Genomic DNA, 24,825 nt, shown 5'->3' on the forward strand with positions numbered 1-24,825 from the left:
TGAATGATCACTCAGGTAAAATGAATTACAAGTTCACAATCAGAGAGCTTGCTCAGCCAGCAGATGTAAATTTGGCAGTGTGACTGGAACATAGTGAAAAAATGGGGAAATTGTTGGAAGTAATATTCTGTGTGCATGCCCTTAGTTGCTCAGTTGTATGTCCAACTCTTTGTAGGCCACCAGGCCCCTCTGTCCATTGGGATTCTCCAAGCAAGACTACTTGAGTGAGTTGCCATGCCCTCCTCCAAGGGATCTTCCCAACCCAGGGATCAAACACAGGTCTTCTGAACTGCAGGTGATTCTTTACCACCTGAGCCACTAGGGAAGCCCAGGAAGTGAGATTATCAAGGAATATTATGTAGTATCTTGAAGGCTGTATAAAGGAATTAAAAAGGTATTTTAGAAAGCCTTTGGAAGGCTTTAAATAAGAAAATAGCATGATCTACTTTACTGTTCTAAAAGATCCCTCTGATTACTTTGTAGAGGATTGATTCTGTTGGAGACATACAAAAGCAGAGCTCAAGTAAGCAGCTGGAAACATGAGTCTGATGTTCAGGAGAGCAGTCAGGCTTGGAGATACAAGTTGAGGAGTAATCAGTGCATGGATGGTATTGAAAGAGATGGATATAAGTGAAATGACTTCAAAGTGAGTGTGGGTGGTGAAGAGTCAGGAATCCCAAGGACTTCCTGGTCTCTTAGTGAGATAGATCACTCATTCATCTGTCTCCCATCACAGAAAGACCGTCTAGCTATTATCTCCCATTCTCTCCTCAGCTCACTGCACTGAGACATCTCTCCCCTCTGCTTAACTGAATCTGTCCCTGTTACAGTCACCTTTCTCCCCTTGAAACACAAAGCAAATGGGTTTCAGTGAATAAGTAACAAGTAGGAGAATCTGGGAGAATTAGCGTTTGAGTGACAGGATACCAACAGAGAAAGAACAATGCCTCCAACAACTGAGGACCAAAAAATTAAAGTGCGGAGGAGGGTCTCCACCATATCTGAGAGAAGATTCCTACCAGGAGCTTTGTGGCTTGGGTCTGTCTTCTCAAATTTAAGCTGCTTGCCTGTGTTTCTGATCACCATCTGCTCCTGAATTTCCCAAGGCCAAGCTTCACTACCCATCTCTATGACTCCAATTTGGGCCTTCTCAGGACTGTGCCAGCCTGGCATGCCACCTGCTATCTGTTACCAGGCCTCTCAGACTCTCCATCAGTCTGCCTGCTAGACTGAACCTCTCTCTCACACCCACAAATACATGCCCCTTTCTCATCATCTCTTGTGCGGCTCTGGTCCTACTTCATGACTTCACTAGTCTGCACATCTTGCAATAATTAATGAGGTTTGTCTGATCAGTCATGTCTCTCAATGTGACATCTCCTTAGTATCCTGTTATGGTATTCTTTAGGGGTCTGGAAGATAGCTCATGAGTGCTAAGGTTTCCCTGGTGGCTCAAATGGTAAAGAATCCACTTGCAATGCAGGAGACCCAGGTTCAATACCTGGGTCAGGAAGATCCCCTGGAGAAGGGAATGGGAATCTACTCCACTATTCTTGCCTGGAGAATCCCATGGACAGAGGAGCCTGGTAGGCTGTAGTCCCTAGGGTTGCAAAGAGTCGGACACTAAGCCACTAATACACACAACACACTGTAAGAATCTGAAAACCTGGAAAGGTCTCTGGGCTCAGTTTAACACATACTCTGTGGTTAAGTTAGACTCCCAGTGAGGGCTGTGCCCCTCTACAAAGCATATACTCTCATATTTTATCAGAATTAATAGAAGCAGTGAAGGAAACAGTGACTACAGTGAGGAGCATGTGGCACATAAGGTATTCTTATTATCTTGTACTGGGAAAGGCTGGACCAAAATCTGGTGGATAATAAGGGCTTTGCTGGAAATTTTAACTCTTCTTCCTGGTGCGTGGTATAGGAAGACACAAGAGTCCTGAAGGAGTTACTAGAAGTTGAAAAGCAAATGTCACACTAATCTTGAAAAATCAACTTATAATTTAATATATATTCATGGAATTACATAGTCTATTATGTATTTGAAGCTTGTTTTGAGTTGAATTGTATCCCCCACAAGTTCATACGTTGAAATCCCAGTGGTCAGGATCTCAGAATGGGACTTTATTTGAAAAAGGTTTGTGGCAAGTATAATTAGGTAAAATGAGGTCATACTGGAGTAGGGTGGGCTCCCCATCCAGTATGACTGGTGCCTTAATTTGGACACATACACACACACACACACAGAGGAAAGATGTCATGTGAAGGTGAAGGCAGAGATCTTCAAGCCAAGGATCCCAGTGACTGCCAGCAAACCACCCGAAGCCAGGGGAGAAGAACGGAACAGACTCTCCTTCAGGCCCTCAGAAGACACGGATCCTGCCAACACCTTGATCTCAGACTTGCAGCCGCCAGCACTGCAAGACAATACACTCCTGTTGTTGAAGCCACCCAGTGTGAGGTACTAACACAAAGCTTAAACAGACATAAATGAGATTCTCGACGATATTTTGGTCACATTTTCCATCTTGCGTTCATAAAAGTGCAGAACAATTTGTCTGCACTTCAGAATTTTGCAGACCCTCACCTCATCACAATCACCACAAGGAGGAAGGAAAAACAAGCCGAGGTGTGTATGCAAAAACATGGTCTCCCCTCTGAAGACACTGAAGGAGCGCTTCTTAATTTAGGCTTATTTCCAAAGAGGCTGAAGAAGGGAAATCACATTTAAAACAAACATTTGCCCCTGTTGCTAAGTAAATGTCTCACAATATTACTATACTATCAGACATGAAAATTAAGCCAGAATTATGCAGTTAGGTCCAATGCTGTCTATCCAAGCACTGCTGCTGCTGCTGCTGCTGCTGCTAAGTCGCTTCAGTCATATCCGACTCTGTGCAACCCCATAGACGGCAGCCCACCAGGCTCCCCCATCCCTGGGATTCTCCAGGCATTAGTGACGGACAAAGAGAAATAGTTGCATTTTGTATGATAATTGGCCAGGGATGTGCCGCCTGTATTTAAAACCAAGTCGGGACACTTTTGCATATCAGAAAACAATCTCATTAACACATTTCATGAGACACTTGTGTAATCAAAGAATTCTAATTATTCTCAAAGCCTTGGGCAAGGAATACAATTCAAACCATTTCAATGATAAAAAAAACCAACAGTTTTTACATTCCCACTGGTAGTGTCAAACTCATAATTGTATCCTTATTACTACGTCATCATTGTTTTATCAGAATAATTACTACTTTGTAGTACAAGTAAAACTATGTGCTTATAGAAACATGGACATGGGAAGTGTATTTCTTCCATTCACTTGAGACAGTAGAATCTACTGAAATTAGGCATAGGATAAAAGAGGATATGCAAGAAAAAGGCTGATATCTTTGTTGTTTTCAAATTTGCATAAAACCCAAAGGGTAAAAACCAGCCCACTCCACAAGTAGTGTCCCCAAGCTTGACCTGGTGGTTTGACTTCGTGAAACTTGCACCGAACCAGACATTAGGCTTTTTACACAGCTGACCAAAGGCCTTGGCTGTCACGGCTTCTCTTCTGATGCCTCATTCTCGATATGCCCACCCCCATCCTGCCCAGACACACAGAGCTCAAGGCTCCTGGGCAATTCAGACAGGATGGCGCAGCACATGGAATCTACCCAGCAGACCCTCACCAGCCTGGTTTCCAAAGCCTGCCTGTTAAAACTAAGGTGAGGGTGAGTCATGGGGCCCATAGTCACCACCCAGCCTGTTTGGGAGCATTGCTCAGTCATTTTAACAGCTAGACCTGCAGGCAACGTGTAGCCTGTTATGATAGGCTGAGCAGTGCTCAGTTTATCAAGGATCTGATTGGCCGAGCAGCCTTAGTGCTTTATAATAGTTCCTAGAAATGTTTACAGAACACTGTGTTTTGCACCTCCGTGTGAAGCACACCATGTGAAGCTGCGCCCCAGCCCACGTGGAGGGGGGCCAGTGGGAAGCTTCAGATTTCCCAAGAAGGGACACCTCTGTCTGTTTACCCCAAGCACTGTAGAGGAGGCATTAAACTCAAATGGAAGCAAGAGAGATGTAGATGAGATTTGAAAAGCTTAGGCTCCTACAAGAAGAATGGTTTGTTAGTCTGTCTCCTTGAAGGGGTTTTAAACAATGACAAGGAAGATTTATCTTTTACCAGTTTTGGAATATCTTTATTCTGTGCCCCTTGGAAGACACCAAACAAATATGTCAAACTAAATGGTGCCTCATGGGTTTAGGACTAGGGCTCTGTTCTTTTCTGTTGCTTTGGCATCCTTATGGAATTTAGGGAAGAAAATCGTTTTTCCAACTCTTAATGAACACCTCACATCCCACACACAGGTGCCCTTCCTTTAGGTCTTTTTGCTTCTAATTCCCTTTAATTTCCTTGGTCTTCCAAAACTGGCTCTGCATTATACATTCAGATAGTCCTTTTGTGGACAAAGAATTAAAAAAACACAGTATGCTTTCAAAAAACAGTTTAATGCTTTCTGCCTTTAAGCTTAATATGCTCAAATACAAAGAAAGATCTAAGAACCCACTCATTGCTATATTTTATCTTGGATTGGTGGACTTGTCAATTAAAGAAAGTATTTTCACGTTCAGACATATTCAGGGAATATTGAAGGAAAATGAAATGCAAGTGTAAATAAGGACTCACTAGGAAGGAAACGTAAATGGGTGGAGGGTAAAATCCACTTAGTATAGAAATAAAGTTATGTTCACAGCAAGTCCAAACTGAGACAGGTAACACATTGCCCTAATGATCTAGCAGTTAAGCTTTTAAATGCCTGAAGTCTCATATTCTCAATTAAATTTCAGATTATTTGTGATTCCATGATTGGTTCAGTTTGGCTAGAAGCAGGGAGAAAGGGAAATGGTATCTCTGCTCTAATTTTCCCTCTCTTTCTGAGTTTCAATGCTGAATAGTGGATTGTTATTTAGTCACTAAGTTGTGTCCAACTCTTTTGGGACATCATGGACTGTAACCCACCAGGTCCTCTGTCCATGGAATTTCCCAGGCAAGGATACTGGTTGGAGTGGGTTGCAGTTTCCTTCTCTTGGGGATCTTCCCAACTCAGGGATCAAACCTGCCTCTTCTGCATTGGCAGTAGGATTCTTTACAGCTGAGCCACTATGGTGGGTGAATGAGGGCAAATGCTTTCACCAGTAGAAGAAAATTTGGAAACACTCTTTTTGCCACCTATATCCAGTTTTTAAATTACCTTACTCAATGGCAAGATTTGGTGATTAGAGTTCAGAGAAACAAATGTTTTTCATCAGGGCTATGGCAATAGCTCCCATATTCAGTCTCCTTTACTCAAATGAAATTAACAGATCATTCTTCTATTGGTTCAACAAAAATTTATTAAGCACATACTGAGAGAGTCATTTCCTAGGCAGGTTGATAGGAAGTCTAGGGGTCCCCAAGGAGAGAGGGTCTGGAATTCTCAAGGAGGAAGAAAGGAAAAACTCTTTTTTCCTTCTCTACATTCCTTAGGATTATATAACAACAATGTATTATGCCTGAGGACAGTCTCGGGATTAAAACTTCTGGCTAATTCCGTTATCTTAAAATGTAAATTATGGGAGTAGGTCTGATGAGGTCTTTACAACCTCCAGACATTCTTTTGATTTATTGGAGAGTATATAACTCCATTGTTAACACTAGCAAGGGGGTACTCTTTCTACCCCCTTCTGATGCCTATGTCAGAAGCTTTCTCTATCTCCTTTATACTTTAATAAAACTTTATTACGCAAAAGCTCTGAGCGATCAAGCCTTGTCTCTGGCCCCGGATTGAATTCTTCTCCTCCGGGGGCCAAGAATCCTGGCGTCGTGATTCAACAACAACCCTTCAATACTATGTGCCAGATATTATTTTAGACCCAGGGTTATGGCCATGAAACATTTGAAAAATGTTTCTACCTTTACAGGTTTAACTTGTAGTGAGAGGAGATGGATATTGAACAAGCAAGTAAGTGAAACTATAGTGTGTTAGATGACTGAAAAGGCTATGGAGGAAAATAAAGCAGGGATGGGCAATGGGGAGCACTGGGGGATATGTTGAGTATTAAAGTTCAAAGAAGGGAAGATAGGAAAGACTTGGCTGAGGAGAAAATATTTGAGCAAATATCTAAAGAGTGGGAGGACTAGATGTGGATGTTTGTAGGAAGAGTGTTCCAGGCAGTGGGAACGGCAAATACAAAGGCCTGAAGATGCAGTAGGCACAACATTTGTCAAAGCATGAGATCTCCCTCATCCTATCAAAGTAAATGTCACACAGAAAGTAATTCTGTGCTAACAAAGGCAGCCAACAACATGTGAATCCTACACTCACAGTGCGGTTTTTCTGTTCAGCATCAATTTAATGGTATGAAGTGCCTTGGGACTTGGTCCACATGTTACATTCATCTTATGTAGCTTTCTATTTGTTTTTATCTCATACTGCTGCTGCTGCTAAGTCATTTCAGTCGTGTCCAACTCTGTGTGACCTCATAGACGGCAGCCCACCAGGCTCCCCCGTCCCTGGGATTCTCCAGGCAAGAACACTGGAGTGGCTTGCCATTTCCTTCTCCAATGCATGAAAGTGAAAAGTGAAAGGGAAGTCACTCAGTCGTGTCCGACTCTTCGCGACCCCATGAACTACAGCCTACCAGGCTCCTCCGTCCTTGGGATTTTCCAGGCAAGAGTACTGGAGTGGGGTGCCATTTCCTTCTCCAAGAATATTATACTAGTAATACATAAATACCAAATTATTGAAAAGATAGAAACAAAATAGGACTTTATACACTGAAATGTGACAGTTCCCTTAGCCCACTTCCCCTGTTCTAGTCCCCTTCCACCTCCTGATCTCATCCCAGAAGAGACAACCATTAATGGCTTGATATATGCTCATCAGTCTTTTCTCTGTGTATTCACATATACAGAATATGTAGATGAAAGTAGTTTCGCTCATGAATAAGGTAATTTACATTTTCTTGACAATTTGCTTTTCTTGCTTAACAATGTGGAAGATTTACCTGAATTAGTACAGAAATCTCTCCTTCTTTCAACTACAGTGTGATATTTCGTGGTATGGATTTACCACAAATTATTTGTACTTCCCATTGATAACAAAGGCTCCTTTGTCCATGGCAAGAATACTTCAGTGGGTTACCACTGAGTGGGTTACTAGGGGATCTTCCTGACCCAGGGATTAAACCCACATCTCTTGAGTCTCCTGCATTGGCAGGTGGATTCTTTACTGCTGAGCCACCTGGGAAGCCCAACTTCAAGCAATGCCAGGGCCAAAATCAACATATAACCCTGCCTGTTTGGAAGATGCCATAATGACCCACTTCTACTATGAGCATCTGGACACCTTTTTCATATGTCTGTCCCTCCCCCACTCCCCTATTGCCCCAACCACCCACTATTGTTGCATTATTTAATGGGATTAAGCAAGCTGGTCTGATGATGAGGCATCATTCAACACACTCTGAATAAAACTTTAAAAGAACGTTATTTGGAAGGGACACATTCTGGGCAGCTTTAGACAAACAAAATTACTTAATAACTCTTGTGGAAAAAATTACAGTAGGTTAGAAGAAGGGAGGAAGCTATAGTAATTTGGAAACAATGTATGTTCCTTTGGAACAGGACTTAACTAACAGAAGACACTTGGTTTGTTTGGTAATAATTGCAACAGATTTCCATGATGAAGTAGGTGAAATGCTCCCATGCTTGGAATTTCATCCAGAATTAACATGTTGCCTTTTCCTTTGAGGGTATTCTAGAATCAAAGCACAGTTTCTCCACAACCCTAGCAACACTTGCATGGAATTTGGGATTGCTGAGGCTAACTTAGACCTCTTCCCAAAGAGTCAGTTGCTCCAAGTATCAGCACAATCTTGGTATACTCAGTCTCACCCATGCCACAATAGTACAGTCTTCACAAAAAGTGGTTTATATTTAGCTGATATACATATAATCTCAGAGATTTCCCTGGAACATGCATGAGGTCCTTCTTGATCTATTTTTGTGGCTATAGCAATCTGTAAAGTTGGGCTCTCTGGAATCCTTCCTTGGTTTTCTGATGTTAAGTCCATCTGTTTTGCTGCAGTTTAGTGTTAATAGTAGCATTACCAGAGAATGTAAGTTCAAAATCCAGTCTAGGTGTCCTGCTTATATCCAGGGACACATACCCTTTCTGTGGCTTTGTCACAACCCTTCTATAGGTGACGTGCTTTGCTGAATACAGCTTGAGACTTATCCATCATTGTTCTCAGGAAATTTCTGTGCCTCATTAGTCAGATAATCGAAAATCAGCTGGATTTTTCAAGCTTAGCTTCAAATTCTTTTTGCATTTGTCCTACACTAGGTGACATTAGGAAAACATCGCTGGTAGTAGATCAACTCTTGTGCCCAATTACCTAATGGCTTAGCTGCTTGACATAATCATTTATAAGCTCTGCAGCGATGTCTACTGGCATGGAGCAAATGCTGTCTGGCTGAGACAGATAGGGCCCCCTGGAGAATAAACATATTTGTTGGGTTATTCTTGGAAGAGCTGTTTGAAAATTCTTTGAGCAAGGGGTAGAAAGTGGTGATGAGTTGTAGACATAATGCCAACTGAGCCCCCACTTCTCTAGCTCATAATTCCCACAGTTGGCTACAGATGGAAGTCCACGGGGACAGAAGCAGTGATTGAAAGTGCTGGAGGCTTGGACCACCCTTTCCTGTGAGCTCAGTCTATGCATAACGTGAGAGAAATCCTTATGCAAATCCCAGATTTTGAGAGCCTCAACAACATGGACATTTAGAGCCAAGGAAGATCTGTACCAGGACCACAGCTGCACAAGCCTCTCACTCATTCCCCCAACCTTCTCAACCATAGACATAGAACATCCTATAGAGAGCAGTGGCCAGAGACATGAAGCCGAAATTCTACGGAGACCATGCCTCCTGGCCGGCAGATTCTTCACACCACCATAGGGTGAGCGCCGACACCAAGTCCAGCACAGCCACCTTCCTAAGCCTCCAGCGGCCACACCCCTTTCCTACACTTCTGGTCTCTAGCTCTTGTTTAGCCTCTCCTTGTTGAGCCCGTGCAGCCACTCTCTTTCTTATTCTACATTAACACCACTCTTTGAGGGGTTACTGGCGACTCATAACTTCAATCTTTCTTCAGTTTCTAGTACAAACCATAAGTATAGAATTCATGGGTTTTGGAACGAGGCAGATTTTTTTTGGCCTATTTGCAGGGGCAGCTTGAGCAAGATGCTTAACTTCCCATCTGTAATCCCTGCAGGATGGCTGGAAGAATTAAACTCATCCCTTCATTCAGTAAATGTCCATTAAACATCCTAAAATAGGAAAAGCAGAAAGCACAGTATCTGACATATAATAAGTTCATGATAAGAGTAATCATGCTTAGTGTGATGAAAATAATAACAGAGACAGAAGCAATATTAAGCACTAATCTGACCTGGGTCTTACATCCTTAGCTACTTCAATCTGAGATCAGGAAATATGGAGCCATTGTCCATAGTTTCTGTGGCTTTGGTTGGGCCTCTGACTTCTTCCAGCTCATTCTTCCTGTGTACAGCATTTCTCTTTTGGCTTGGCTCTTGCAAAGTTCTCAGGTTGTAGTCTTGCCATTTTCTCTGGATAATATCATCATCTGCATAATATAATCATCTGTGAGAATTTGAACTTCTTCACAAGCTGCATGTCTCAAGTGTCACTCACCAGAAGAGTTCCTGTGTGGAGGAGCCGTTGGATGACATCCTGAGATATCGCCACCTGCCATATGGTGTGGCAAGTGTCATGAGGTAATTGCTTCCTTCATTCCAGGCCAGCCTGCCAGGAACTTGATGCTGCCTCTCTAACAGATGACACCAGTGGCTTAACTGTTCTCAGGCTTTCAAAAGCAACGACTTTGAATGTTCTAACACCATGGATTCCCTAACGTCTTCACCATCCTAGAGAGTTGTGTTTCCTCTGTGCCTCCTCCTAAGTACAGCTCTCTAGTTTTATGGTAATTATGCTTATTCCTACTACTCACCCTTGGAATTGATTCTAAGTTAATCAAAGTGTTCCAAATACAATTACCAAGTGACTGTTCCCTTAGTATTTATGTTCTTACACCCCAGTTAATAATCTCACAACTTGAAGGAACTTGTTTCTAATTGTTTATGAATGTTTTGTCTATCTTATTTTCTTTACGTAGAACAAAATACTAATTATTTGTTTTTCTTGTTCTACACTTGTTTATGTCATTAAATGACAACATCTACAACATGAGTGTCTGGAGGGCATCATATTTTTTTAGCTGAACATATTTCCTAATTTATGAAGCTCATGTAATGGATAATTGATCAGATTAGTTGCTTTCCATAAGAGGCCTTGTACAACACGGTTTTTATTTAGTTATTTCTCTTGGTCACATCCTTAGGGTTTGTTGTTGTTTTCAGTCTCTAAATCATGTCTGATTCTTTGCGACCCCATGGACTGCAACATGACGGGCTCCTTTGTCCACCACTATCTCCCAAAGTTTCCTCAAGTTCATGTCCATTGAGTCAGTGATGCTGTCTAACCAACTCATTCTCTGCCCGCCCCTTCTCTTCTTGCCTTTAATCTTTCCCAGCATCAGCATGTTTTCCAGTGAGTCAGCTATTCACACCCTTACTGTTATGTAAGCAAAAATATAATTCATCCTTAACTTCTTCTAACTTGTGTTTCCTAAGTACCTTGTTCACTGTTTTGATATTTTTTCCCCAGGACTGCATTCAAGTCTCTCAACAGAGTGGAAAGGGCTGGAAAGAAATGGTAAGGCCGTGCTTCATGTAGGCAAGCTCAATGTTGCTGCAGTATCTGACTTGTCAGAATATAAATAGATACTAGAGGCCAAAGAAAAGAAAAAGAAAAAATCACTGGACCAGAGCTGATGGAATGCCATTTATAACCCCTGCTTTATTATCATTGGGTTCTCATTTCCTTGAGTATTCTTTACATAATAAAGACCAAGGTACTTAACATTGAAATCTATGCTGTCAGAGGCTGAGTATGTTATGCTATGCTAGTAATTGTTTTTAGGATTTTAAATATATTTTAGAGTTTTTAAGATGTCAATTGTTGATCTATCAACCTTTCAATTGATTCTGTGTGTGTGTGTGTGTGTGTGTGTTGAAAGAAATAAATGACCCTCCTCAGTTCTACAACTAGGTATTTTCTTATTAGCATAACATACATGTATCTGTAGAGTTTTTTCCTACATTCATATAATGTCTCAGAAAGTTTTCTCTCACAGTTTTTAAAGCCATGGAAATAAAATTCAGATGTTTTTTCCCTCAAATCTTCAAGAGTTTGGCAAAAGAAGCTTCTAACAGACATTTTGTTTGATATATTGAGGGGAGGATTGTTGAGGGTTCCATAGAACTTTCTTCCTGTGGCTGGCACATCCTATTCCCTGGACTTTCACAGTGTGAAGATGCCAGTAAAATCTAAATCCTCAGCTTCCTTAATCAGCTGTTTCCTTATAGTTTCTTGATAGCCTCTTAATTTTCCTGTGTCCACTCTAGGAAAAAGAAATCATGAACCGTCTGGACTAACTCCAGTCTCTGGTGGATTCTAATGTGCTAGGAAACTTGAGAGTATCTTAACAGACTCACACGGAGATAAATGCTGATGGGGCAGGGAGAATCTAAGGGGAAAGTAGAATTGAAGGGAAAAGATTTCATGATTCATGGAAACTTTATATGTTCAATATATACAATTGGAACATCTGCTGAAGCACAATTGGGAGACCGCACAATTAACACTGCCCCCGCCCCCCCACCGCCAAAAAAAGCCTTTTAGCCTTTTGCTGATAGCCTTTACCCTCAGAGCCTGCAGAGAGTTTATTTAACATGTCAAGTACATACTTCCTTTTTCAAAAATCTAGGATGATTCTTTGATAAAGTAGAAGAAATCTGATCTATCTTTGAACAAAGATTTTACTTACATTGCCCAGAAGGATATTTTCTTGTTCCATTAAATTTCTGGTTCTTTGTCCTTCACTGATTTTTTTTTAAATAAATTGTCTAATCTTAAAATGTAACAGAAGACTACAGTTGCAGGAGCATTCATTGTGATCTTCATAGCTGGAACACAATGAGGTGGATACTGTCTTATACTACTCGGATGCCCCCTTCAGGACCAAGGTACTCATCTCCTCAGCTGCCAGGAATGTTGGTGGCTGATGGCTAGCAACTGAGTCTCAAGTCCCTATTTGCTTGTGGACAAAGGGAGCTGACTCATCCAAGTGAACAAACCTTCGCTGGAGGCAGTCAGCATCTAGTGACTGATTCTGGTGGCCTCCTTGCCTCAGTTTGGGAAACCCCTGAAGCACCGTCACCATCTCTGAAGCCATGGAGCCCAGAGAGAACTGCAAAGGCCTCTGTTGCAACCACACTGGAGTTCAATTTCTCCTTCTCACAGTCTTGCTACTCTCATTTCCCCTACAAACTTCCTGCACACAAATTGCTACCACAGAGTCTATTTTCTGGGGAACTGACAAAAGAGAGTGGATACCAAGAGTGGTCCTAGGAAGCAGCCTCTAAACTGAAATTTTTGAACTAGATTATCTGCCAGTCAGCTGCCAAAGAAAACCCCATCACTCCTGACAGGCTGAGGCCTCAGAGCACCCAGTGTGTGGTACTGGTGCAGTTGTTAATGCTATGGTTGCTGTTGTCGGTCGCCAAGTCATGTCTGACTCTGTGGGCCCATGGACTGCAGCACACCAGGCCTCTCGGTCCCTCACCATCTCCCAGGGTTTGCCGAAGTTCATGTCCATAGAATTGGTGATGCCATCCAACCATCTCATCCTCTGCCACCCTCTTCTCCTTTTGCCTTCAAACTTTCCCAGCATTAGGATCTTTCTCAATGAGTTGGCTATTCACATCAAGTGGCCAAAATATTGGAGCTTACCAGTGGCAAACTGGAATGAGATACCACCTAAAAAGAATGCATTGGTTGGTACAAGATCTGAGGAACATTTGAAAAGAACTGAGGGAGCAAGAATCGTGAGGATTATGAAATTGGATGGCTGGCCTGGTACTCTTGATATAATTAGAATAGAGACAGCAAAGTGCTGAGAAAGATTAATCCCCAACATAAGACAAAATATTAGAGGGTCTTATTGGCAGCATAGAAAGAGATTCATTTCCAATAACTGAGGATGGAAAAAAATCTGAAAACCAGGCCCAGAACTTAATTAGCAGGGTAGCAAAGCTCAAAGAAGGTTGACTTCTCAACTGCAACCAGTCTGCTTCATCAACATCAATTTCTAAACTTGGCCCTACATCTCAGATTTGAACCCACTGACAGAAAGGAAAGCCATGTTCTGATAAGAAAGGACCCTGCAGCATCCTAGTAAGAGTGTACAGGAATGAGTCTCCTGATTGGCATGGAACAATGTCCACTTCTTTGGGCAACTGCATAACTGAGGAAAGGGGATACCAAAATTTTTGAGGACTCCTTGGCAAAAGTTCTGTGTTAACATTGTTAGTCAAGGACTCAAAGCATCATCATAGCTCCTCTTAGAATGGCATTATCTGAGTGTCAGGTAATAAATGGGTTCATGTCCTGTGTCTGGCTCAGATGATCCAGTGGGTGGACCCTTCAGCATGGAGGGTCATGCTTAGCAGTGGGAAGAAATCCTACATTTGCTCCTTGGCTTGTGGCAAAAGAACCATTATAATGGGTAAGGAGAAGTAGTTTATGAAAGTGTCCCTTCCTCTATCCAAGAGGGTGAATCAAAACAAATTTTGCATTCTGAGTAGATCGTCAAAGGTTAGTGGGTACCCTTAAAGACCTAGCTCCTACAAAGAGCTGATGGGTCCCAACTGATGACAGTGGCCTTTCACTCAGTCAGCCAAGCATCAGCCTGATTGCAGGTGCTGGGCCAGATGTGGTATTTCTGCTTAAGGAGATTCTCAACCTAGCCTCAGGAACAGAACTGGGCAGATGCCTTCTTTTCCACCCTTATCGGGAAGGAGGATCAGCAGCAATTCCCATTCATGCAAGAAAGGCAGTATTTAAGATCGTGCCTCAGGGCTCCGTCAATTCTCTAACCCTCAGTCATAGTGTATGTGATAGGAAGGGACCGGAACCATGTGGACATTCCACATAATATCACATTGGTACATTATACTCATGGCATGTTAACTGGACTTGAAGTTCATTCCAAAATACTTTCGCTCCTAAGAGTGAGAGAGAAACTCTATGAAGATTTGAGTTGCCTCTTTGTCAGTGAGGTTTTTAAGTGTCCAGAGTTCCAGGTATGCTCATATATGCCTCTAAAGTAAGGGACAGATTATTGCATCTTGCTTCTCCTGTCACTAAGAAGGAAACACATGTTCTAGAGGCAGCATATTTTACATCTAGGAATACTGCTCCGATCTATTTACTGAGGGACACAAAGGTTGAGACCAAGTAGAGTCAAAGTAGCAAATGCAGGCCATGAGATAATCATCCCTGTAGCCTGGGCCACAAAATCCAGCAGACATTAGGGTACTAGAGCCCTTGGTAGCAAAAAGAAACATTCTGTGGATCTTAGAGCCAACCATTCATTACAGGGATATCACAGTGTAGACCACTATGGTTCTGGGGCAAGGCATCTGAAGTCTAGAGACACCGTTCAAAATACAACTCTTGCTATGCCACCAGGCCCTGATAAAGACTGAGCTTCTGACCCAGGCCATAAACTGACCACAAAGCCACAGCTGTTCATTATAGTTGGGTTCTGTTTACTAAACCACAGGTCACGCACCCTCAATAACAACACATCGTAAGACAGAAATGGTGCAGCCAGGATCAGAGACGAGCAAGGCCACAGATACAAGTAAGCAGCACAATCCACGTGCTTCAGATGGCCATGTCATCAACCCCTGTTTCATCAGCTTCTCTCTCTCCCAGCTCACATCTGAGACTGCAAGGGAGTCCCTCAGACCAACTGAAGGAGGAAGGAAAAGACTGATATTATTCATAGATGAGTCAGTTCAAATGTGGGCACAGCTGTAAGTGGACTCCTACTATACAACAGTCTTGCTCAGGGATGCTCCAAGGAAAGGACAGAGAGGAAAAATCCTGCTAATGCGCAGAGTTTGGGGAAATGCATCTGGTCATCCACTTTGTGTGGTAAGAGAAATGGCTAAGGGAAAAACAGACATGGATACCTAGTGAGTGGCTTCACTCGTGGTTCAGGAATATAAAAGAAATAATATTGAAAGATAAACAAGACAGAGGTATGGGGAAACAGCATGGTGATGGGCACAAAGAGTTAAGACCTTTATTTTGCCTGCTAACATTCACCAGAGCGTATCTACCTGGGATAGTGCTTGCCATGGTTCTAGGCAGAGAATGTCCTCAACAAAGATACATTGCATTAATTGGGAAATAAAACAGGTAATGCTGGTTTTCCCCAGTATAATACAATACGTAAAATGAAAAGTTGGTACCACTCAGAGGAACAAAAGCTAAAAATTTCTCAGTTGAGCTAGATTTTTAAATATAAACATAACTAGAAGCAAACATGAGATAACAAAGCAATATCAAGTGACACCTAAAATCATTGCAGACAGTGACTGAAGCCATGAAATCAAAAGACGCTTGCTCCTTGGAAGGAAAGTTACGGAAAACCTAGACAGCATGTTAAAAAGCAGAGACATTACTTTGGTGACAAAGGTCCACATAGTCAAAGCTATGGTTTTTCCAGTAGTCACATATGGATGTGAGAGTTGGACCATAAAGAAGGGTAAGCACTGAAGACTGGATGCTTTTGAATTATGGTGCTAGAGAAGACCCTTCAGAGTCCCTTGGACTGCATGGAAATCAAACCAGTCAATCCCAAAGAAAATCAATCCTGAATACTCATTGGAAGGACTGATGCTGAAGCACCAATACTTTGGCTATGTGATTCATTGGAAAAGACCCTGATGCAGGGAAAGATTGAAGGCAAAAGGAGATTGAAGGAGTGGCGGAGAATGAGATGGTTAGATAGCATCACTGACTCAATGGACATTAATTTGAGAAAACTCTGGGAGGACAGAGGAGCTCAGCGTGCTGCAGTCCGTGGGGCTGCAAAGAGTGGAACATGACTTGGCAACTGAACAACAACAAATCCTACACTGTTCTCATGAAGAGGATGTTTTAAATGCACCTCAGCATTTCAAGAGAGACTTTTGTGGAGCTGAGCAGATATTTGTGCATAGGTGTATTAAATGGGAAGTGTTTCACTGCCTTGAACACTGGCTAGTTCAACAAGTACTGGATAGAGTCAGAGGACTGGCCTTCTAGCCTCTTCCTTCTTTGAACAAGCTTTGAGACCTGAGTTTTTCTAGACCTTGATTTCTGCATTGATAAAATAACTGGGCAGATCAGATCAGAGGATCTTTTAATTTTTCCTGCTCTAGCACTCACCTGCTTTTGTGTAGTCCAGGAACACGTATACGACGCCTTGACACATACACCCAGACTTTGACATAAGCAAGATCCCCAATAAATGGACCACTTTAGAAATTCCCACTCAACCACTGCAAATAGTAATTAAGTTATTGTTCAATTATGAAGTTCTATCTTCTGCATATAGCCTCTAATAATAGAAATTTTTATATAACCACTATAGAAATTTTTAGGTAACCACCAGGTTCTTTTAGGGAGGGGAGTCTATTTTCTTGAGCTTCTAGAATACTTCAGTCCCCACACTTTTTTTTTTTTAAATTGTCAGTCACTTTTTGGTTTTCATCTTGGCCTAAAAATTCAAATTTAAGAAAGAAATGTATAATGTACTAATGCAACTTTTGTTCATTCCATGCTTTCCCTCTGAACTGATCAAATTTTCCTATGTGATACAATTCTACACAAAAACAAAAATAATAAATAACAAGTGAATTTGAAAATATTATATTCCACAGAGAGGGTGTTAGGTAATGAAGAAGACATGTATCAAATAGCTTAAATACACAAATTAGATGAGAATGAAAAGCAAAATATGATCCCCCACCAATAAAAGGGTATTTTGGCCCATACATATATTTTTCTAGAAAAAAATTACTTTGAGATACACTCTCAAAATTAAAAAGAATAGTGCATTAGCCATCAGGAAACTGCCAATCAAAATTATGATCAAATTTCACTGTATACCAACTGAGATGGCTATAACAAAATAGACAATAACAAGTTTTGATGAGGATGTAGATAAACCGGAACTCTCATACACTGCCGGTGGAATTTTTAAATGATACAGCCACTTTGCAAAACAACCAGACAGTTCCCCAAAGATTAAACATAGACTTACCCAGACTTAGCAAGTGCCCAACAAATTCGTAGGTTTATACCCAAGGAAAAATGAAAATATATAATCACACAAAACTTGCATATAAATGTTCATAGTAACATTATTCATAATAGCCAAAAAGTAGAAAAAAAACAAATTTCTATCAACTGATGAGTGGATAAGCAAAATGTGATATATCCATACAATGGAATATTATTTGGTAAAAAAATTATGAAGTATTGCTACATACTACTACATGGATGAACCTTGAAAATATTGTTAAATGAAAGATATCAGATGCAAAAAGCCACAATAATGGATGATTCTGTTTAAATCAAATACCTAAAATGAGCAAGTATATAGCAACAGAAAATAGATTAGTGGTTGCCTAGGGCTGGAGTGTGGGGTGGGTGGAAAGAAATGGGGAATGACTACTAATGGGTATGAAGTTTCCTTTGTGGTGATGAAAACTCTAAAATTGATTGCTGCTATGGTTGCACAACTCTATGACCATAATAAAAATCAGTGAATGGGTGAACTGTATATGTGAATTATGTCTCAGTGAAACTGCTGTAAAATGTAACAGATCAAAGACAAAGACTCAGAATGTAAGATATAGTGCACAATGCAATGAAGAAGTGAGTGTGAGAAATCCTACTATGAGAGCTAAGGAGCAGCCTGATAGAAGTTCATACATATTAGAACAAACAAGATAACAGGAAAAATATTTTCCATAAGAAGACAAGTGTCATCACACAAACAATACAATCTGTAAGCACAGTATCATATTGATAAAGTAAAGGCTTTTTTTTTTTTCTGATAAAAAAGAACATGTGCATGCTAAGTTGCTCAGTTGTGTCCAACTCTGTGCAACCCCATGGACTGTCGCCCACTAGGCTCCTCTGTCCATGGGATTCTCCAGGTGAGAATACTAGAGTGGGTTGCCATGCCCTCCTCCAGGGAATCTTCCTAACCCAGGGATCGAACCAACGTCTCTTATGTCTCCTGCATTGGCAGGCGGGTTCTTTACCTCTAGTACAACCTGAGAAGCTACACACACCCTCAAAAAAAGAACAAAGAAAAACAACTAGAAGAAATACATTAAAAAAAAATCATCACCCAAATATGAGATGATATTTAGCAAATGACATCCAAGGAAAAGCACTGTCTGAAACACACAGCTGCAGCCCCACAGGTCGAGTAATTCAGGATTGAGGAGATGACCAAAGCCACTCAGAATTCAGAGGTAACTACTATCTTTGGGCCAATAACAAGACAACTAGAAGCATTTTCTTTTGATGAATTTGTATTTTTCTCGAAAGTGATTTGTCACTTTGAAAGCATATTTGTTCACAGAACAGTCTTTCCCTTTTAATCATTTATGGAAAATCATTCAAAAATATGTTTGCATCTTAAAATTTGTTTTTCTTTTATAAAAAATAAAAGGGCTTACATAAAGGATATTTCCTGACTTTTACTTGTGATTTTTTTTTAGAAAAAACTGACTAAATTTTATCTTCTGGAAAATTTAAACTTAGCCCCATGTAAAAGCAGGTAGCTTAAAAAATTGCCCTAATATCTTAATGATCTCATAATCACTTTTTAATTTATAATGAATTTTTAGGAACCAAAAGTTCTAGTTTTGCTCTAGTGTTAAAGAACCTTTAGCTGAACTGAAGCATTTTTTAAAATTTCAACTCCGTTTTTTTCATTAAGCTGCTTTGGCTCAGTTGATCTTCTCAATTGTTTTCTTAGTTTCTGTTTCATTTATTTCTGCTCTGATCTTTATGATTTCTTTTCTTCTACCAGCTGGGTTTTATTTGTTCTTCTTTCTCCAGTTGCTTTAGGTATAATGTTAGATTGTTTGAGAATTTTCTCGTTTGCTGAGGTAAGCCTGTATTGATATAAACTTCCCTCTTAGAACAGCTCTTGCTGTGTCCCATAGGTTTTGGACCATTGTGTTTTTGTCTTCATTGGTCTCTAGGCATTTTTTAAATGTTTTCTTTGAATTCTTCAGTGATTCATTGGTTGTTTAGTAGCAGATTGTTCAGCCTCCACGTGTTTGTGTTTTTCCCAGTTTTTCTCCTTGTAGTTAATTTCCACTCTCACAGCATTGTGCTTGGAAAAGATGCTCGATATGATTTCAATTTTCTTAAATTTACTGAGGCTTGCTTTGTCGCCCATCATGAGACCTATCCTGGAGAATGTTTCACACGCACTTGAAAGGACTGCGTATTCTGCTGCTTTTGGATGGAATGCTTTATAAATATCAATTAGTACATCCCATCTAGTGTGCCATCAGGTCTATATTTCCTTATCGATTTTCTCTCCAGATGTTCTGTCCATTGATGTAACTAAAGTCTCCCAGTATTATTGTGCTACTGTCAATTTTTCCTCTTACATCTGTTAACATGTGCCTTATATATTGAGGCACTCTCAGGTTGGATGTATATATATATTTTAAATTGTCATACTTCTTGGATTAATCCCTTGATATTATGTAGTGTCCCCCTTTGTCTCTTGTGAAAGTGAAAGTGAAGTTGCTCAGTCGTGCCCAACTCTTTGCGACCCCATGGACTGTAGCCCACCAGGCTCCTCCCTCCATGGGATTCTCCAGGCAAGAGTACTAGAGCGGGTTGCCATTTCCTTCTCCAGGGGATCTTCCTGACCCAGGGATTGAACCTGGGTCTCCTGCATTCCAGGCAGAAGCTTTAACCTCTGAGCCACCAGGGAAGCCCTGTCTCTTGTACCTATCTTTATTTTAAAGCCTATTTTGTCTGATATGAGTATTCCTATTCTAGGTTTATTTTGATATCCATTTGTATGGAATATCTTTTTTATCCCATCAGTTTGTCTGTATGTGTCCCTAGATCTGAAGTGGGTCTCTTGTAAATAGCGTATACATGGGTCTTGTTTTTGTATCCATTCAGCCAGTCTATGTCTTTTGTTTGGAGCATTGAATCTGTTTATATTTAAGGTAATTATATATATATATATATATATATATATATATATATATATATATATATGTCCTTATTGCCACTTCAATTGTTTTGGATTTATTTTTGTAAGTCTTTTTCTTCCTTTTCCTTTTGTTTCCTTCTCATGTGACTTAATGACTATCATTTAGTGTGATGTTTAGATTCAATTTTTTTTGTGTGTGAATATCAATTATAAATTTGTGGTTATAGTTATCACAAGGTTTTGATATAGCCATCTAAATAAAAGCACAATGGCTTTAAGTTGCTTATCACTTAATTTTAAGTGCATTTCAAATATCCTGCACAGTTTTACTCCCCTTCTCTCACAATTACTGGTTTAAATATCATATTTGTATGTGGATGACTCCCTACCTTTAGAAAACATGAACAGACAATTACAAGTACTGAAGTTGAGTTTGTGCTCTGAAACTCCCAACAAACAAAAGAACAAGACCAGATGGCTTCACCAGTGAATTCTACCAAATATTTAATTCCTCTCCTTCTGAAACTATTCCAAAAGTTGCAGAGGAAGGAAAACATCTGAACTCATTCTATGAGGCCGCCACCCTGGTACCAAAATGAAAGATATCACAAAAAAGGAAAATTGCAGGCTAATATCACTACTGAATGTAAATGTAAAACTCCTCAACAAATGCTAGAAAACTGAATTCAACAGCACCTTTAAAAAGATCATACATTGACGATAAGTGAAATATAGCTCATGGATGCAAGGATTTTTCAATATTTTCAAATTATTCAAATCAATCAGTGTGATAACAAACTGAAGAATAAAAACCATATAATCATCTCAATAGATGCAGAAAATGCTTTTGATAAAATTTATCATCGATTTATGATAAAAACTCTCTAGAAAGTGGGTATATAGGGAACATAGCACAATATAATAAAGGTCATATATGACAAACCCACAGCTACCATCATACTCAATGCTGAAAAGCTCCAAGTGTTTACTCTAAGATCAGGAATAACACAAGGATGTCCACTTTCACCATTTTTATTCAACCTCATTTTGGAAGTCCTAGACAGAAAAATCAGAAGAAAAAGAAGTAAAGGAACCCAAATTGGAAAAGAAGTAAAATTGTCACTGTTTGTAGATAACATGAAACTATACACAGAAAATCCTAAAGACACTATCAGAAAACTACAAGAGCTCATCAATAAATTAGATAAAGTTGCAGGATATAAAATTAATACACAGAAGTTGATACATTTCTGTACAATAATAATGTAAAATCAGAAAGAGAAGTTAAGAATAAATTCCATTCACTGTCTCATCAAAAAGAATAAAATATGTAGGAATAACCCTGCCTAAGGTGGCAAAAGAACTGAATCCTGAAAACTATAAGATGCTGATGAAAAAATCAAAGATAATATAGCCAGATGGAAAGATATAGCATGTTCTCTCCATCTGGGAAATTTTTAAAAGCCTCACAGTTCAAGGCACAGCCAAGGAAGGAAAAGTAATAAATTGCTCAACATAAAAAATGTATTTTTATGTAAAGACATACCTCAGAGATATTGCAAGTTCAGTTCCAGACTACTGTAATAAAGCAAATACAAGAATAAAGTAAGTCACAGGAATTTTTTGGTTTCACAATGTATATATGTTATGTTTATAGTATGCTATATTCTATTGTGTGCAATAGCATTTTGTCTTAAAAATGTACATTACTTAATTAAAAGATACTTCATTGCTAAAAAGTTCTAACCATCATCTGACAAGGTAGGGTTTCCACAAACCCTCAATTTGTAAAATACACAATGTCTATGCAGCACAAGAAAGCAAAGTGCTGGCAAACAATGTATGTCTGCAAATGCGAAATGACAATGTTAGGACTGGGAAAAGACAAAAAGAAAACCAAAGGGCATACTTATCTAACATACAGTGGAGTTATTTTTTCCCTTACAAAACAAAGATGGTAACAAAATAAAGGGGCAAAAATTGTAAATAAGAAATTCACAAAAGAAGAATAACGAAGGAACAATAAAATAGTCACTCTCACTAGTAATCAAAGAATCCAAGTAGTGTTAGTCACTCGGTCATGTCCGATTCTTTGTGACCCACTGGGCTGTAGCCCCTCAGGCTCCTCTATCTGTGGAATTCTCCAGGCAAGAGTACTGGAGTGGGTTGACACTCCCTTCTCGAGGGGATCTTTCCAACCCAGGGATCGAATACAAGTCTTCTGTACTGCAGGCAGATTCTTTACTGTCTAAACCACCAGGGAAGTGCACCACAAAAGAAGGGACAAGAAAATAGTCACTCTCACTAGTAATCAAAGAAGGCAAACTAAAGCACAAATGAGAACTGTTTTTCTGAGCAAAGGAGAGAAGATATTTTTAAAAATTAGTTTATTTTAATTGGATGATACTTACAATATTGTGATGGTTTTTGTCATACATCAACATGAATAAAAGTTTTATATGTATAATATATGAAGGTGTTAGCTGACATGGTAGTAGTCATTTTGCAATATATAAGTATATGAAATCAATATGCATTTACCTTAAACTTATACACATGTTATATATCAATTACAACCTCAATAAAGCTAAAGAATAAATCAACTTTTTAGTTAGGTACTTTCTCTCATGTATCCTTGAAAAACTATCCATAACCATGGTCACTGAACTTAAAAATCTGACATAGGGGTTAGCAACTAAATAGTTAATATTTATCTGAATGAATTCATGATATATTCGTTTAACAAAACACTAGTTTTCTCAGAGTTCTTTTTTCTGCATGGCCAAGTCTTCACCCACAGAACTTCCCATGAAGCTGCTGATCTTGCAGAAGTGGTGGGTGGAGCTCTTTTTGTCAGCCTACAAGGCCCCTAAGAATCAAGGCCCCATTGTGTCCATGCCAGGAAGCAGTAGCAATTCTACAGGCAAGCAGGTCTCAGCAAGCCCAGCCATAGGAGACCCATTCAGGTCAGCTATGCATAGACTCAGCTGTTGACACATAAGTCACCCATGACTTATTCAAAAATAACGTTAAAAGATTTTCCATTTTTACATTCTAACAAAAAATAACATTGGAAGCTAAATTCAAGCTCCTATATTATAACTGACTTGTGTTGGCCAGCTTATATTTTAAGGCTGACAGGTTTCCATTCATTAAGGAATGAAGTTGTATTTGTTTAGGGGCCTGGTACTCTAAACAGAATTGCCCCAGAGACTGCTACTAAAACATCTAAGAAATTAATATTTAATAAAAGAATTTATTAAGCACATACCAAATTCCAGATATTATTTGAAGTACTCTAGGTGTTTTAATTCATTTAATGCAATGAGAACATTTTGCAGATGGGGAAAATAAGTCTCACACAAAAGGTGACTGACTTGCCCAAGGACACACAATGAAAAATGGCAAGACCAGAATTTGAACTCTGGTGACAGGGTGTTAAGATTCTGTTCCTAACTACCAGGATATTTGACAAAGGAAAAAAGAGACTGAATATAGAAGAATGAGCTTCCCAGGTGGCTCAGAGGTAAAGAACCAGCCAATGCAGGAGATGCAGGAGACACAGGCTCGATCCCTGGGTCAAGAGGATCCCTGGGTTGGAAGAATCCCCTGGAGGAGGATATAGCAACCAACTCCAGTATCCTTGCCCGGAAAATCGCTTGAACAGAGGAACCTCGGGCTACCGTCCACAGGGTCACAAAGAGTTGGATACGACTGAGCGATTGAACACATGCACATACATAGAAGAATAGTTGGCTACTTTTCTGATTATAAGTTGTTCTAGCAAATATAGAGTTGAAAATTTATGATGTGTCTAAAGAAAGAAAATCGCTACCCCCGGAATGTAAAGGAGAACAAAAGTTTTCAAAAGCAGTTAGCTCTGCCTGGATGCTGGGTTAAACGTGGAATTGTGGTGGCCAACCATTTGGATCTTTTAATGTGTACCAAGCCAACATACCAAACCTCATTACCACAGTCGTATTAACTTACATTTCATAATTTAATAAAAGGTGAAGTTAGACCATGAAGAGCAGTTATCAGCTCAACGTGCTGATGTGTTCTCTGACAAAGGATCAACTAGACAGATCCAGTTCCCAATCTTCCATATTAATGCTGGTGATCAAATCATGACACTTTGACCAAAGTGCCAAATGCTTCTTTTTCTGTGCTTTCTTTTTTTCTTCAAGGTAATTATGTTAGAAGTGGGACTTCCCAGGTGGAGCTAGTGGTAAAGAATCCTCCTGCCAAAGCAAGAGACACAAGATATGGGATATGATTCTGGGGTCAGGAAGATTCCCTGGAGGAGGAAATGACTACCCACTCCAGTATCCTTGTCTGAAAACTCCCATGGATAGAGGAGCCTGGTGGGCTATAGCTGATAGGGTCACAAAGAGTCAGACATGACTTAGAACACACATACACGTTAGAAGTAAAATAGACCAATTTTATTTTTATCTTTTATCATCATATCTCCTTTCCTTGTGATAAGGTCATGAGTAGAGAGACTGCTAGGAAAGTGTAGGCCAAGATTTTGAAA

At 39.9% G+C, this 24,825-nt stretch overlaps 1 non-coding gene across 1 annotated transcript; it reads right to left on the reverse strand.

The window, feature by feature from the left end:
- Positions 1–19,984: 19,984 nt before the first annotated feature.
- On the reverse strand, positions 19,985–20,057 carry TRNAS-GGA (transfer RNA serine (anticodon GGA)). The gene has a single exon. It is a non-coding gene; the product is annotated as a tRNA-Ser (tRNA).
- Positions 20,058–24,825: the final 4,768 nt, after the last annotated feature.

Source organism: Budorcas taxicolor, chromosome 20, assembly GCF_023091745.1.
Source record: "Budorcas taxicolor isolate Tak-1 chromosome 20, Takin1.1, whole genome shotgun sequence".
In the NCBI taxonomy this organism is placed as follows: Eukaryota; Metazoa; Chordata; class Mammalia; order Artiodactyla; family Bovidae; genus Budorcas; species Budorcas taxicolor.